Source organism: Limulus polyphemus, unplaced genomic scaffold, assembly GCF_000517525.1.
Source record: "Limulus polyphemus unplaced genomic scaffold, Limulus_polyphemus-2.1.2 Scaffold2242, whole genome shotgun sequence".
Classification (NCBI taxonomy): domain Eukaryota; kingdom Metazoa; phylum Arthropoda; class Merostomata; order Xiphosura; family Limulidae; genus Limulus; species Limulus polyphemus.
The window spans coordinates 160477-166426 of NW_013667852.1; the positions used below are offsets into that span (position 1 = coordinate 160477).

At 34.2% G+C, this 5950-nt stretch overlaps 1 long non-coding RNA gene across 1 annotated transcript in view; it reads left to right on the forward strand.

Moving 5' to 3' along the window:
* Positions 1-5363, forward strand: part of LOC111087512 — a 7409-nt gene extending 2046 nt beyond the window's left edge. The window contains exons 2-3 of the long non-coding RNA XR_002612188.1: positions 2479-3293; positions 5172-5363. This is a non-coding gene — a long non-coding RNA (uncharacterized LOC111087512). The remainder of the gene's footprint in view (positions 1-2478; positions 3294-5171) is intronic.
* Positions 5364-5950: the final 587 nt, after the last annotated feature.

Genomic DNA, 5950 nt, shown 5'->3' on the forward strand with positions numbered 1-5950 from the left:
ATTGTAACAATGTTAGTTAGAACACTTGGCTTGTAACAATATCAATTAGAACGTTTAGCTTGTAACAGTGTCAGTTAGAACATTTAGCTTGTAACAGTGTCAGTTAGAACATGTAGCTTGTAACAATGTCTGTTAGAACAATTGGCTTGTAACAATGTCAGTTAGAACGTTTGGCTTGTAACAATGTCAGTTAGAATCCTTGGCTTGTAACAATGTCAGTTAGAACGCTTGAATTGTAACAATGTTAGTTAAAACACTTGGCTTGTAACAATATCAGTTAGAAAGTTTAGCTTGTAACAGTGTCAGTTAGAACATTTAGCTTGTAACAGTGTCAGTTAGAACATTTAGCTTGTAACAGTGTCAGTTAGAACATTTAACTTGTAACATTGTCAGTTGGAACGATTGGCTTGTAACAATGTCAGTTAGTACGCTTGGCTTGTAACAATGTTGGTTAGAACAATTGGCTTGCAACAATATTATTTAGAACATTTAACTTGCGATAATATTAATAGAAAGCCTGGCTTTTAACAATGCCAGTTTTATGCTTCCACATGTCTTCCAGTATCTATGAAAAAGTCTAGTGTATTATATTCTTCCCATAATAAATCAGTGGGGTATCTCTCATTGTATTTCGAAGCGATTTCTGGAAATAACACTGGACATAGCAGAACTAGCATTAAGCGAGAACATATTAATTTTATTAAGTTATAAAGATATCTTTCATATCGGAAACTCCTCATTCGCTTGCTTCTGTACACATTATTGTTATTTTTTTCTGTTTGATAATGAAAAAAAGTAATATCAAACATTGTCCAAGGATGCTGGATAGAGTTAACGTTTTGATTGATTCATGGTCATCAGTTTAGTTTTATCCTAATTAGAAAGCCCATCTTGTTTCGAATTTCTGTTGCTAAAACACCACGTCCGGTTAATGGTCTAATTTCGACAAGCCGATGTTCTGTTTCTTATGTTTTCTTGTTTCCATTAAGACTCATTTACCCATGTTGCTTAATGGGTTGAGCTTAATGGTTCATAGATGGTAGCACATTATGGCACCATAGCTATCGAGATATAGCTAGTAGGAATGAATCCTTGTAGGTTATCATGGCAATGGCATGTGAGCCACAAGCAGTATGTCTACAGCTACTAGCATATATAATATGTGTAGTGTTAGGATATGTGTATATGGTAGTTTACTGTGTAAATAAAAAGATGTATGAGGTGGTGCATAAGTATATGGATGCTACATAAAGTCATTCTTCAATGTGGTATAATGAATGAGTCAGTTACCCTGAGAAAACAACTATCATGTAAAATATGAATGCAAATAGGATTTGATCTAGATGTTTTAGAATTTTAAGTATTAAGTTAAAATCAAACTGATGTTTTTATTCATGTCAGAGTAAGAATGTTTCAGTTTTGATATTGAAGTGTTCAGCAGATAGTGAATTTTCATGAAAGAGATAAGAATGATGGCTAGTATCACACTAAATTAAAAAAATATATTGTTTTTAGAAGTAGGAGCAACTAATACTTATGATTGGATTAAATTGAAATATTTGTGAGTAGGCACAAGTATCTGTAATTATCTGAAATTCACAAACAGTAGCTCATGTCGTATCTAAAGTACACCTGATGCAGATGATGAATGAATACTTAGAGACAAAAAGTAACAGCCATGCAGTAGTAATGCATTATTGTTGCCTTTAGCTGTGCTAAATCTGTATCTGAAAGGAAACAAAATGTTGGGATTAATGAATTGCCACGATCAGAAGCGTGAGATTATGCATAGGCCCATTTTGGTTATTTGTGTTGGAAGTTAGGGACCAGAATTTGCAGTCATGCCCTCCCCTCTTCCTTTCTGAACCCGTTTGTATAACAACCAGACATTAATGAAAATAATATGACTAGGTTTCAGGTGAGCTGTTATCATGGCAGAGGATAGAACAGTTGGATGTAGGTCGAGTGCAAGTCCTGATTAACACCTGGAACCTGACACAGGTGAAAGGGATAGATTTTCTAAAGAAAATATTAATTTGAGTACAGGCAAGCCTGTAGAAATGGCACTTGGCCATGCCAGTAATTCTGAAATTGTTTCAAAAAGAAAATTTTTAATTTTAGAGCAATAGATTGCTCTAGCTGGACCATTATAATTTTAACCTTTATGTTTAGCCAAACTTTTGACCAATCAGGATTCGTTTGACATTACATTTCAGTCCTGAATTTATTATTTAAGATCCACATTTTAACCTTTCTGGTTATGTTTTTTCTGATAACCTTTAGGTAAGAGTTGTATTTTGCCAGCCCTAAAAGCCACTATCAAACATTTAGAGTAAATATGCATAAAATTATATATTTGAAGACTGCCAAGACGTTTCCAATAAATCATCAATCTCAAGACTTCAGAAGCTAACCTAATATTCATTCAGATAGAGTGAGATCCAATGAATAAAGATGAGTTTCTGGCCAACTTTTCAGACATTCAAACTCTGACAGAAGCTATGGATGGACTGGCCCTGAAGTTTCCAAAGGATTCAACACTGCAGATAACATAAGACCAGACTGTAGCCACAGACCTGAGTGAAGAAACACCGAAACAGACTGCCACCAACCAGCCATCCCACTATTATCTTGTCTAGTTTGCAAGCAGCCCAGCCGAGGAAGTCCACTATGGAGTCTACAGTAGCCCTCTGTCAAGAGGGAGGTTGACTGAGTTTACAGGAGCTATTCCCAGAATTCTGAATAGTTTATTAATGGGTGCCAGGTGGTAAAATTTGGTACTTATGCTAAGTGCAACACATCCTGAAACCCAAGATAACCTTCCTAGAACTCAGATCTTCACATTATAAACAATTCACGCTGTAATTATTGTCCAAACATTTATGGAGAGAGTGATTTCACAGTGTTGGAAGTCATTGTGGTGGCTTATGTACTGGTTGCAATACCCCTTCTGCCCATCAAAGATCCTGGACACAAACTGGAGACTACTATAAGAAGAGTCACTGATATGGCCCAACTGGAATGAAAGAACCCATTTACTCTTAAGCAGATATTGATATTAAAGCACAATTGAGTAAACAGGGACATGGAGACTATAACTGAGAGGAAAACCCTCTCCTAAGGCATAGGAATATTTCTTAACACCTGGAGGAAGTGACATGACATCTTTAGGCCAGTTTGGTACAGACTCAGAAAACCTTCATGAAAGTCCAAGAAATCATATGTCAGATGTTCCTGGGTAACTGAAATTGAACCACTGTGCTGGAGGATCTGCTGTCAAACCTCTAGTAAAGGTAGGAATAATTGTTTTGTTTTGTTGGTGTATATATGTAATTATTGAAATTTATTTTATTTGTTTATTCTGGTTTTATACATTGTCATGTATGTAAATTTTGTAATTCAAATATGCTTGTATATACACTATAAATGCATGTAAGAGCCATTTCCATTATCATAACTGAAATGTTTTTCATTGTGTTATATTTATTGTTAATGTGTTTGTTCTTGTATTTTTTTAAGTTTCTATTGACTTTTTTATATAAAGAGTTTTTTATGCAAATGTTTTTGTGAGTAAAGGGCTTATTATCTGTGTATTATACATTTTACATATGGGCATGCTTTATTTTCATTCACGCTTTATTATGTTCAAGGAATCATCTCGTAATTGCTTTGTATAGTATATAGTTTGTGTTCATTTTCTGTTTTAATGTGTAATATTCTATATTGTGTAAAGTAATATATCCTATTGCATTTTTTGTAATTTAGTGTAAATGATTTGCAAGGGTGAAATTAAGTTATATCGATTTCATGACTAGTTGTATATGGAATATTTTAAGTTAGGGATGGTCAAATCAGTATGAATAAAAAGTGGATAGACGAAGTGTTACATGAAAGCTTACCATATTATTCCTACCCCCTTTAGTTCGTGTATAAAAGTTTTCAAATTTCTTGCACATATTTAAAAAATGTTCTTAGTATAGAAAGACATTTGTGGGACTACTACATTTCTTTAACCCTAATTACTCATGAAACAAGATCATTCAATCAGAGTATCACATATGCTTTCTCGTGGAAAAATTCATGGAAAAAAGAGAATATTTCATAGAAATAGACAGTAATAATTTCCCTGGCAAGTCAGGTGATACCTCATCTCTTCTTTTATAGTGAGAGTAATTTTCAGTCACATGGGTAGCGCATGTGCCTTGAAAATAATGGCATTCTTCTATTACAGATATAATGCCATTCTTTCTCAATTTCGAATATGATTAGATTAATATTCAAAAAATATGATTGACTTTATTGAGACTGAACATAGAAACTGATTTGGTAGCTCTCCAGTAAAGATGCACCAAATTGTTGTTTCTTAGCAATACAGATTGTTCCACTCTCCTTCTTTGTTTTAAACTTAGTTGAGGTCAGGGAATTATTATTTTGCTCTATAAAACATTTTTGTCATACTCTCCTGTCATTCTGTGGCTCCTACCTGATTATTCGAAAGGAGATGCTTTTTCATTTGTGCAGTTACAAATTTAATTTGTAGAATTCCATTTTAGTTCGTTATACTTCACAATATTATATCTACTTGAGTAATAATTGATACTAAAAATCACGACCCATCTTCTTCCTTAATTTTCCTTGGCCTCCTTAATATACAGTTAACGTATCAAATACAGTAACAAGTGCTCAGCTGAATAAGAAAGCTGAACTCTCATTCTGTTTTTAAAATTTGTTTTACAACAACACTTCGTTTATGCAGACACTTCTTTTGAAGATGCAAGACATAATAAATCTATCATTGATTAAGACACCCTCGATAGCCAATCAAGGAAAGGAAAGTACTTTCCGCACTAGCGACTGGTCAATTATGATGTTTAGTACGTTTGTAGGCATAAAGAAGAAACTTAATTAGTAAATTTCAGAAAGCAAACGGAGGTTATTATTTCTTGACTGTATCATTTAATACTCTTTACTACTTACTTCAGCATTTCCAGAAACAGGGGTTGGACAAAATAACGGAAACGCCTAACTTTTTTAACTCTTAAGTTTTGGTGTTTCTATGGGGGGTGGGGGGGGGAGAAATGCAGTCATATGATAATTTACCTATGCATTAAATTATTCTTTATATGTTATTGATTTGTCTGTATACAAATTGTATCTTATTATTTTTACAGAGAAAGATTTTAAAATGTCAAGGTAGAAAGGTCTGTCAGAATTTCAAAGAGGCATGGTGGTAGACGAACTTCTAGTCTGATTCTCGGTAACCTGAACACTTAAGGTAATGTATACTGAAGAACGGTGTCAGTGAACTGAACACTTAAAGTAATGTATATTGAAAAACGGTGTCAGTGACATGAACACTTAAAGTAATGTATACTGAAAAACGGTGTCAGTGACATGAACACTTAAGATAATGTATACTGAAGAACGGTGTCAGTGAACTGAACACTTAAAGTAATGTATACTGAAAAACTGTGTCAGTGACCTGAACACTTAAAATAATGTATACTGAAGAACGGTGTCAAAAGTAATGTCAGTTTGGATGTCGAAAAGTAAAGCCACATCAGTAAGGTGACAGATCGTGAAGACGAGCATTAACACAAGTAGTGAGATAGAAACAAAAGACTAGAGCGTCAAAATGTGCCCAGAATTCAACACAAGTATTGAGATGGAAACAAAAGATTACAGCGTCAAAATGTGCCCAGAATTCAACACAAGTAATGAGATGGAAACAAAAGACTACAGTGTCAAAATGTGCCCAGAATTCAACACAAGTAGTGAGATGGAAACAAACGATTACAGGGTCAAAATGTGCCCAGAATTCAACACAAGTAGTGAGATAGAAACAAAAGACTACAGACGTCAAAATGTGCCCAGAATTCAACACAAGTAGTGAAATAGAAACAAAAGACTACACCGTCAAAATGTGCCCAGAATTCAACTCAAGTAGTGA